This window comes from Saccostrea cucullata, unplaced genomic scaffold (genome assembly GCF_032062105.1).
Source record: "Saccostrea cucullata isolate Sc308-1 unplaced genomic scaffold, CSIRO_AGI_Scuc_v1 ctg17055, whole genome shotgun sequence".
Lineage (NCBI taxonomy): Eukaryota > Metazoa > Mollusca > Bivalvia > Ostreida > Ostreidae > Saccostrea > Saccostrea cuccullata.
In genome coordinates this window covers 454-12563 of record NW_026940667.1, presented here as the reverse complement: position 1 = coordinate 12563, position 12110 = coordinate 454, and the positions used below count along the sequence as shown (strand labels likewise).

At 33.7% G+C, this 12110-nt stretch overlaps 1 long non-coding RNA gene across 1 annotated transcript; it reads left to right on the top strand.

Moving 5' to 3' along the window:
- Positions 1-10901: 10901 nt before the first annotated feature.
- LOC134255965 (uncharacterized) lies at positions 10902-11844 on the top strand. Its single transcript, XR_009989641.1, has 4 exons — positions 10902-10960; positions 11049-11078; positions 11224-11303; positions 11770-11844. It is a non-coding gene; the product is annotated as an uncharacterized LOC134255965 (long non-coding RNA).
- Positions 11845-12110: the final 266 nt, after the last annotated feature.

Here is a 12110-nt window from a genome sequence, read left to right as displayed (position 1 = left end):
CGCCTTACCAAAAGTCGAAGGATAACGGAAAATTGCACTATATGTGTATTTCTTATGACAAGGTCTTCCTTTGCGTGCAAGAAATTTAAACCCTTTTACCTTCTAACAAGTGATTTAATATTACAAAATATTTTGTTTTAGATTCGTTCCCGTTCGATTGCTGGGAAATCTTCCGTAATGGTTATAATGTAACAGGCATATACCAAATTTATCCCTGGGGATCCAGCGGAAAGTCAATAGACGTACTATGTAATATGGATGTTGACCCCAAAGGATGGACGGTAGAGAAGATCTTGACTTGCCTCTCGCCGACTTTATTGTTCCAAACATACCATTCTTACTCTTACAACAAATACAAAGAAAACGAACACAAAAATATGTTGTGCATTTTAAAACAAACGTTAAGATTAATCCATAAGATTAACACATATTCACTATTGCTTTGTCTCAGTTTAGTTAGAGTAGATTTATATTATTTTGTTATTAATGTTTTTGGCCATACCAGAACAAGGACTTTTTGAATTTTTTAAAATACATAATATGACGTAGTTGCCCTCTCTTTTCTTCTATGACAAACTCTTTTTTGCTAAGTTTAATAAATACGAAAATGTTCCTTATCGTTATATATTTTTAGGTATTTCAATGGCGTCATCCTTTAACTGAAAATTTTAATAGAACTTGGATGGAATATAAACATGGTTTTGGTAATGTCTCTGGTGAATTCTGGCTAGGTAAGATTGATAAAAAATGGTGCATTGTAGTTCAGATACTGTAAAACGAGAAAATTTGGCGCATACGTATTTTAGCGCAAACGCAAGTGGGAGCATTTATTTTATTGCACTTTCAAAATATATAAATGTGATATCTTATTTTTTTATCCACACCCGTATTTGACTTTTTGGGTCGTCAAGCACGGAAATACAATAGCTCCCGTATATAAGTAAACATTCGTCACCTTTACCGTGGTGTTGCAATGACATGGACGTGGCACAAGGTTAAAATTCATTTCATTTTTATTCTAAATAAAGAAATGCAGTATTTACGCATTTTATTCATATTAAAATAATGCATACATCGAAAGTTACTTGGATAAACGCAAAAAGTTCTCATAATAGTATTTAATAGGAATAATTATTCTATTTAATGCATAATATGAATAGAGGAATGCTTTACACCGAGAGTCAGCAATAAATAGTTCTGAATAGATGTATAAAAAAAAGTTAAGATATACTTAAGTCATCTCTTCCGACCGCCTAAGTTAAGCTAAGATTGCCCAATCTTAGCACGCTTCTAGTTATATATTTTTAAGCACGGCTTTAGACTTAAGTAGCCTTTATGTTACGACACCCAGGTATTGTCTGCAAGCTCAATCGCCATGCTTGATTGCATTGTTTACCTCGAGGCGATAGATGATTAATTGACACGCTGAGAAGCAAAAAATTGAAGGTGCTAATGATAAGATTCGGGTGACAACTACCGGGGTAACAATAATTTAATTAAATTATAATTTGCCAGATCTTTCTCGATCGATCCTACCAAATTGAGTCTGTAGTGCTAGGGTGTTTATAAAATCCAACGGCCCTTCGCGCTTTCCGCTTTACATGTACTTCTGTGAAAGATTTGAACACACACACAAAAAATATAATTTAGAAATCCGTTAGCGCAAAATAAATTTTAGCTTTCATGGGGTTCTTGCGCCAAAGGCGCTAAAATTAGTAGTGCGCCAAATATTCTCGTTTTACAGTAATTTATTCAATTCGACACAATTATTTCAATCAATATGTGATACCTTAGTTTTACGACAAATTATTGTTGACACGCAATTGCCTCTTATTTCTGTATGTATCAGAAGAAATGTAAGTCTACAAAAATATTACTCCAACACTAATATTAAATATATATCATTTGACAATCTTCAATTATAACATTTACTGAAAAGCAAAAGAATCGCAAAAAGCATTAAAAACAAATGTCACTTTTTTTAATCTTATGATTTTCATAAATGAAGCCGTAGAGTAATGGCCCTGTCACACCAAGCTGCGTTCACACGAAGTCATAACGGCGTTGTTAAAATTTTAAAATCGCAGTGGAATCGCAGGAAAATTGCTCAAATTTCTGTAAAATTTTCACAAGATGAAGATGTCACGGCGTCCCTACGGCGACGGACCGATTCTAAAACGATCTCCCGGCGTGCTACATGCCTTCCACGGAGATCTTTCGGCGATTGACTGCGCGTCCACGGAGTTGTCACGGCGCGTTAGGAGTTTTCACCTCGTGTTCACGGCGTTCTCACTGCTCTGGCTTCGATCACAATACATTTACAATGCGTTTAATACTCATTGATATATATTCAGAAGGAATGTAAAACATTTTTGTCTAAAGATTCAAGTTACACGATGTAAAGAAATATTCTTAATACTTAAAAATGTTCTATTTAAATAATTTAGTACTAAATAATTAATAGTTTTGTGATTAAACTCCTTTTTTCAATTTTATCGGTTCAGATGTGTTGTTAGATTTCTTTGATTTTATTATGAAATCAATGTAAAAAAAAATAAACACACTGAAAGTCTTTTACAAAATTTAAGTGAAACAACAGAACAAGTTCTGGTGTAATTTTCCCTTCCATTTTTTTCACTTAAGTTACATGTAGATTCTCCTAGTGCAACAAATACGTTGGAATTATTGCTGATCAAAGATGATCCCATTGCTATTGTTTTGTGAGCTAACTTAGCTGGCTGACAACGCTCTAACAACGCCGTGAAAGCGCATTGTGCTGTAGAAACGACATGGGAGCGCAATGATCGCAGTGACAACTCCGTGCTGTCGCCGTGTAATCGCAGTCGAAAAAATCACAAGATGATATATCTCATTAGAAGCGCCGTAAAAAAGCGATAGAAACGCAGTGACATCTCCAAAGACTCCGCGACATCTCTGTGAGGTCTCCGTGGAATCGCAGTCTACTATCACTGCGTTCGTGCCGTGATCATGTGCGTATTCACGGCATTCATACGGAGCTCCCGCTACGTTGTTGAAGATCTCACGGCGCTGTTACGGCGATCATACTACGTTTCTACAACGTTCTTATCAGACTGCGATCAAACGGCGCGTACTTTGTGCATGCCCAAAGTGATTGCCGTCCCCTGGCGTTCTAGGAGACCCTACTCGATCCTACAGCGTTCAGTGGTGATCTCGCCGCGTTGTCACGGCGCTGTATGAGACTGTACTGTGATCACCTCGGCGTTTTGCATTTTTTGAGGACGCCGTGCAGTCTTCGTGAGGACGCAGCGCCGGTGTGACAGGGGTTTTAAATGTAGATTTAAGACAGAAATGATTTGAATTAAACGTTATTTTTTCTTTAAACCTAACGATTTAGCACTTTAAATTTATTTACTGAGTTCGAGGGCAATATGCGTTTGGTCGGACCCAGGAACCAAACTGTCTGGCAGAAATTTTGGTTCGAGGGTAGTCAAAACGCATTTTGCCCGAAAATTCAGTCTATAAATGCTTTGTTATACCTTTCATTTTATTTTGTTGAGATATATATATCTTCATCTGTCTTCCATGATGTAACATCAGGTCCGTCACTGTTGAAGTAAATGAAAATAAGATTAAAGCTCCGCCAATTTTGTGACGTAAGCGGTCCAACGTCTAACCGACCGCTCCAACATCTCACTCAGCGGTCAGACATCAATTTTTTTTATGTCTGCTCAGCAAAACATTAGAAATGTTCGTAAAGATTTGTATAGGAACACATTTCTAAAAGTATAACAAATAACTTGAAAAACAACCAACTCTCGTCCATTAAATTACAATGTGCAGGTCCAACAGGTGGAAAAATCTGAGCAGAAGAATTATTCTATGGTATTTACAGATGCTGAGGTCGAATTTTCGCTAAACTGATGAAGTGTAGTAACCCTTGAATTTCCGGTCCACGAACTGACAATTTGTGTTTTGATGTAGCTCATATTGCATATGTAGCTCTCTTTTCTAGTCATTTTGAGAATTTCCAGCTAGAAGTTTTAGTTATTGAGATATGAAGAAATCCTGACATTTTTTATAGGAAAAGAATACTTATAATAAACAGATACAAACCTTTGAAAACCCACATTAGGAAAAGAATACTTGTAATAAACAGATACAATCCTTCAAAAACCCAAATTATAGCCAAATGTTTTATTAAACATGCAGGGTTTTTTTCCTAGGGTGAGGCTCAAATTTATCTTCCATTCATCAAATTAAAATCATTCAACTTACATTAAACCAACTATTGTTCGGGTCATCTTTTCGTCGCGATTTGTCAGTTTGAAATCAATCCGAGACAATTATATTTTTCACGAATACGGAAACGTTTTCTTTAAAACAAAGCAAAATAAATGGTTCGCGGCGATCAATTATCGCGACTTAGAGAAGATCGCGAAATTTGCGATTATTGCTCGCGAATAAAGGTTGGTTTACAGTACTTAAATCACTGATTTTGCGAAGTTGAAGATGTCTTAACTTTTTTAGTACAAATCTATACCCTGTTTATAATTTTTCATCTAAAAAGGATATTGCATTGCCTTTGTATAATACATGTAGTATATTTCTTTCATTGATAAATAAGAATATTGTATATTATTTATTAATATTTACATTTCCAATGTCTTTGTCCGAGATAAAATTACAAATTGTAAATGTAATTTATTTCCTCATGAATGTCTTGGCGCGGTTCCAAAAAACCACGTGCACACCTACATGTAGAGAGAAGCAGGCTTGGAGCCCGTGGATTGGCGGAATCAAAGCATGTAAATATAAGGAATGTGTCTCAATTTATCGAATTCATAAGATGATCAATGGATTGGCTTGTGTGATAATTCGGCGTTTATGCAAATTATCACACCAGCCAATCCATTGATCACTTCATGAATTCGAAAAATAAGACAGTTATTCCTTAAGTAAATAAGAATATTGTATATTATGATGCATATGTATTGTTAAACGTGTTCAATTCAGGATATGTTTCATTTAAATTGAGGCATATATTTATTTATATATATATCATAATATGTGATCAGCAACTCTTCCTAACTATTTTAAGGAAACGAGGTCGTTCATCTTTTGACAACACCACACCGAACACTTTTTCATATTGGTATTACAAGTATTAATGGCGGCTCATGGTATGAAAGATTTGACAACATGAAAGTATCATCTGAAACTCAAAAATTCACTATAACTCTCGGAAGTGCATCTGGAACTGCAGGTAGATAATCGACATGTATTCACATTTAAATTACTGGATATTTATTTATTTATCTACTTGTTTACGTTATTTTCTTTTAAACTTTTTAAATTTTCAGGGGATCGTAGTACTAATAAATCTTCTGGCGGTTCAATGGATGGGATGCGTTTTACGACATATGATAGAGACAACGATTTAATTTCTTTTAACTGTGCGGCATTTTACGGAGGAGGGTGGTGGTTTAATTCCTGTTACAATGTTTTTCTTAATGGTCCAAGAACACATGACTATTACGAGGGAGTTCTCCCCTCTTCAACCTTAAATTCGTCCATTCTTATGATAACACGACTGTAGCATCAAAAGTTATGACCTACATTTCGCGTTATTTATTTCCATCTTTAAAGTATTAGGAAGATTATATCACATATTTTCTGTACTTACATAATTATTGTAAATGAATTCTCTTTACCTGTTTGAGTGTTTCACAGAACTTACACATGTATCATAAATAAATACACAGTATCGACCATGATGACTTCAAACGATATCCTGGTTTCATTAACTTGTTTTCCTTGTTTTAGAACCTGTCCATGCGTAGAACATGCTCTTGCGTATCGAATCAACTAAGCGATATGAACTTAATAAGCAGGTGATAAGATTATATTGCTAGTATGTCATAAGGGAAGTTGACAATGCACAAGATGGATATGGAGATAACGAACAGTGTTCAATATCAAAGTCCATAAAACAATACAAAATAGGAGCAGAGCAAACACGGACCTCCGAAACACCAGAGGTGGGATCAGAAACGATGGAGGAGCGAGCATCCCCCGCCAACCGGCCACACCCGCCGTGTACTCTCTGTCATGATCGTGAAATAACGGAAAAATCTGTCGTCAAATCAGTGTATAAATAATAGACTAACAATTCGTATGAAAAACGTCAGTAAGCATTTGACTCAATGATAAATTGTATTTGCTGAGAAGGTCAATGTATCGACCATAGAACTTACGAAATGATGACTTTAAAGGAGACTGCTGATATTCTTGTTTCATCAACTTGCTTGTCAATAATTTACCTCGTTTTAGAAATTGTTCATACGTAAAGCATGCTCTAGCGTATCGAATCAACTGAGATATATACACTCCGTATGCAAGTGATAAAGGATTATTGCTGCATAAGTAAGAGATGTTGACGATAGAAACGTTAAAGTCGTCACGTTTATCATATAGCTTGGTTGCGTTACCATTAACGTCTTTTTCAAGTAAAATATCAAAGTATGAAACAGATGTGTCAGACTCTGTGGTATCTTTTATCTCAAGCTCTCCTGGATATACCGTTTTGACGTAGGAATGGAAATTACCATTGTTAATTGACAATACGTCGTCGATATATCTGAAAGTCGTGTTGAAGGCAACAGCAAGTGTTTTCTTCTTTTCACGCATAAGACTTTGCATAAATTCTGCTTTATATGAATAGAAAAGTGGGTCTGCTAATAACGGAACGCAATTGGTTCACATGGGAATTCCAATAGATTGATGGAAGACCTTGTCTCCAAAAACCACATAGATATTGTCAATCAGAAACTCAAGCATCTTCTTGATGTCAGCTTCAGAGTACTTGTGTGTGCAATCAAAATCTGTTTAAACAAAATTATTTTGCAAATGACCATTGACCAGGTAAGTAAATTTACAAGTTCCATTTTTATTGAAAAAAGCAGCTGATATAAATGATATCAAAAAGCCTGGATTTTAATTTATCGTGGGGAATGGTTGTGTATAAAGTTGAAAAGTCGAAAGTTTTTATACTGTTGGGTTTAGTATCCACATCTGATTCACATCACTTCATGAATTTAAACAGGACGGAAGACCTACTCCTTGCTTTGCAACGAGCTTGCACAGTACTTTTGAAGTTTTTACCGTATTATTCCTTGTCACTAAATAAATTTTAACATTGTACCGCATCCATGTGATAGCAACACGTACAGCGGTAAAGGTAACGAATGTTTACTGATATACGGGAGTGCTATTGTGTCTCCGTGCTTGACAAACCAAAAAGTCAAATACGGGTGTGGATAAAAAAACAAAATATAACATTTATATATCATATACCTAGTAGTGTATCAGCCCTGATAGTGAGGAGTAGGCGGAAGTAGGGCTGTCTCGCCCTCAGGGCTGAGATATCTCTGTCTCGGCCCGTCGTCAAGACAAATCATTATTTCTGTTTACTTTGTGTGAATTAAGAGTAAAATTCATATTTAAGTATTAAAGAGAAACATAACATAGGCTTGGTTGAACATTTACTGGAACCCATGTTTTCTATGTATCTGTATATATCGTAAACAAAACAAACAGGATTTTTTTTTATGAAGTTTAACCCCGGAAATGTGCTTCGACCAATATATATAAGGTAGTTTTATATGAACAAATTCATTTATATGATATAAACAACATCACACCACTGTTTTGGTCTCGTCCCTGGTATCAGCCCTCGACTCTGTGGAATATTAAAAATATTCAAAACTGACATATGATTTTGAAGAATTTCTTCCTTAGAAAGGGAAGCTTAAAAGGTTAAGTAGTCTCGTTTATCATAAAATTTTGTTGTATCATTACCATTTACGTCATCTCTATTAAATTTTCAAAATACGAAACAGATGGTTCAGTTTCTTTTCTGATGTATCTTTTATTTCAAGCTCACCGGGTTATGTCAACTGGTCATATAAATCAAAGTAACTAGTATTAAATATATATAACCTCGATATATCAAACTGTGGAGTTGAAGGCCACAGCAACTGTTTTCTTCTTCTTGTATACATGTAGAAGTTTTTGAATAAGTTCTGCTTCATATGAATACAAAAATAGGCCTGCTAATACCATGGCATAATTGGAACACAGGGCAATTCACACAGATTGTTGGAAGACCTGACCCCAGGATCATGAAGCATTTAAGCTTAAGTCAAAATCTTCATGTTGTACTTAAATGGTTTGGAAGTTGAGCAGATCAAAATTAAGATATGTTATCGATTAGCAAAAGTGCTGTTATTTGAAAATTTTGAGATTAATTCAGTAATTTAAAAAAACATTTTACAGGAGATGGAAAATTTGACTTACATCTAAGTTTTTTCATGATCCTGGGGTCTGGCCCCGGGATCATAAAACAGTCTAAGACTTAAGTCAAAATTTTAATAATTTATAAAATGTTTATTTCTTGTGAGCCGAATCTCTTAATTTGCAAACAAAAATGAGTTTATTGGCCAAAGTTAAAAACATTTTCATTTTGGACTGCCTTATTTCTGATTCATTTCATTGAAATACAGATTTTTTACTTAAACTTACGATGTTTCATGATCACAGGGCCAGATTACCAAATAAATACATACATACTGTCACTTATCAACTTCAGAGTGAATTTTAAAATTTAAACAATATTTTATTATGAATAAAGGCACTGCCTGTCTAAGTCCTCTCCATATCAGAGTACTTGTGTGTATTTAACAAAATATTTTGCAAAATTTAATGTTTTATTACATGGTAAGTATAATTACGAATAGCAGGTGTGTATTATATGTCGAAAAGCCTTGATATAGATTTATCATTAGAAAAAGTCGCATACGATGTGGAAAATTACATTTTGATTTTAATGATTTTGGTAAAAAAATGATTTTAATTTCATAAAACTAAAAGTTCTTTGACGTTTTTGAGTATTCATATTTGATTGACAACAATTCTCGAAATACTGCTGTATACCCGTAGTATTTTTAAAATTTCCCCTTTCCAGTTTTAAATATTTTATAGAGTAGTAAAGAGAATAGGCTTGATAGAATACTTATTTGAACCTGCTATGCATCTTTGTAAGGATTTTTGTGGAGTTTTGAAATACAGTATATTATATTGTAATTCAAATTCATTTTCATTGTTGGGAATATGACTGACCATAAACGAGAAGTATATCAAAAGTTCTGAGAACTATCTAATAAAAAATTAACCGTTTCATGTGTATAAAAAGAATATATAAAAAAACTGACATATCGTTTTGCAGAACTTCCTCCTTAGAAAGGGAGCTATTGGTGTAAGTTAGATTACCACTTGCATAAATAAATCTTAGTTCCTCTAAAATACAACTAATATAATGAATCTTATAAACAAATACAGCGTTTTTACTTGTTTTGTCAGGTGAAAAGAGTACTTATAGATTTTATCTAATACTAATATTTGTTCACTTCTGCATTATCGAAGATTTCTGCATTATCTCCTCACAAACTAGGCCCGTTGTTAAGGTTAACAACGTCACAATAGAATATCACTACTCAATGGCCGTAGAATAAAAAAAACCAATGTCAGCTCACATTTACACGGGACCGATCTCAGAAACATCATTCTGGTTTCTAAATATATTACCTTATGGCTAGTGGAATAAGGAGGGGAATCATTCTGCAGTATTTATTGTTCAAGTCATGTTTCCTCAAACCAATATTTTGTCATGCAAGTTGATGTAGATTAACCACCCACTTAATTCGCTAAACATTGCATCCACGATCGGGGGACTTAATTACTGGTCAACGATTCTTTTTTTTTAGCGATGTCTAGAACAAATACCGGTATCAAATGCTATTGGCCCATTAATACCGCGCATGGGACAGTGTACTATCATAATGGTAAAACACCACTTTCTGTGAATTGTGTCGTTGAGTTTCTCCACAAAATCAACTGTTCATCGTGATTTATAAGAAATCTTTAGAAGGCTCATTACGACTTTCTTTTACATAAACAGTTTTTGCGCTTAAAAGATAAAGACTTGGTATTTAAAATTCTCGCAAACCTTTCCCTGAAAGTTTGATAAAATTAAAGTCTATTTCAATTTATTGTTTTTTAATCTGTTTCCATATCTGATATTTACCTGAATTTTAATTTGTCTCTCGAGCCTAAAGTCTTACAATGGAGATGTTAATATTTGGAAATCCAAATCTTTTGTTTTTACATGTGTATACCATGTGTACTTTAAGATTCTATCTTTTAGTTATACAGTTTTGTAAGTAAATAATTATAATAAATTTTAAAATTTTCACCTGTTTGTATTTTTAAAAAATATATATATACATACTTCTAAAAATTGTGTGAATAAAGCATGCGGATAGAGAAAATTAATTAATAGAGAGAGTTAATTCTTAACTACGAATCTACGCATTCTCGAAACTTTTTTAAATAAATCCTCCAATTATGATGCCAGCGAATATTAAGTACAGTACACAAGCCCTTTTCCGACATCATCTGGTATCAGTATAAGATTGTGTCCGGTTCGTACTTTTCTTGCAAAATGATGATATTTTTTCATATTCTTAAAATCATTTGTTTGTAGGTTGAAAAAATATGAACATAATTTGTATTATTTAATGGATTTTTGAGCTTGAATGTTGTTCGTTATCCCCAAATATTTTACGTTTCAATATAAATTATTGTTCAATATTATCAAATATTTACATTTGCTTAACTTTTCTAGTAAGCCAACAGTGAAATTGATATGTATACAATTTCCGTGTAAACTCACGCATAGAAATATACACGGAGAAACGTGCGCTAAGGTGGCGTCACTCTAATGGATTGGTTAGTATATATATATGCATATATATTATCAGAACATATCTGAACTAGAGATCAGACCTTTTTTAGGTTAAACATTCGTTATCTTGACATAGAAACACCACGTATACAAGTGAAACAATGCTGCTTAGTTTAGGTATGTTTTTGCAGAGTATTCAAAATTGATGTGCTTTGGTGTAATTTATTTCTTACATGTATACAATACTTTTCCGTTTCCTTTACAGTTATTCTTGCAACTATAATAGGGAAAATTGGTATGTACACAATTATCAAATCAATATTCTGTAATTGAGATATTCTGTTTAATTGCAAATTCGTTAATTGCAGCTTCTATCCCAGATATGTTGTAAAAAAGATTATTTATTTCAAATTATATGCATGAGCATTATCTTTGTCTAGATACCCTTTACTGTTTGAGTTGTACCGGAGTTGTATCCCCTAGACACTGTCATTCTATACAAAAGTGTGAAGATGGAAAGGTAAATCAAAGAATTTGATCCTTTCTGTCATCTATTTATAATTATACATTATACATACTAAATATACATGAATATCCCCCACCCCATTAACATTGATAGTTCTTATCATTGTGACAATTTCTGAATAAAGTAATCTTACTAGGTCAAATTTTGTTAGTATTTCATTAGTGGGCATTTTATGCCATTGGAATAAAACACGCATTACACTTTCAATGTGGGTCGCAGTAACCTATGTGTATTAAAGGAATACATGTGAACTTAACAATGACTGAATTCCACTGTCAAACCCTTTATGATAACAAATTAAATAATTGAATTATACGTTTAGAAAACGAATTTATTAGCTGGAATAATTGGTAACTGATGTTGACAGAGTGTGATCAATAAGAGAAGTGATCATATCATCTCATCTACATGTATAATCCTTTGTTTTGGTAACATTGCTCGATCCCTTTCTCATTTGCAGGTTTGCTTCACACAGAGATATTCAGGAATCAATGGTGAAGTCTTATACGACACGGGCTGTCAAAGCCCATTGGTAAGTTTCATACGCTTTCTTTGTTTGAAAATGTTTATGTATGACAAAAGCTTATACAAATCTGATTGTGTTACTCGCGGACTTACAGTAAGACGTGAAATTTCCTTCACTGCAAACTTCACTAATTAATGTCTCTCATTTGAGGTCAAAGACTTTCATTGGTTTCTTGCTTATCAGCGTTTGAAATAAAGCGCGGCAATTTCAGTTATTTTGTTCTTGAGAAAAAAAAAATTGTCCTATTAATGATAAAATACTATAAAAACCTTTGA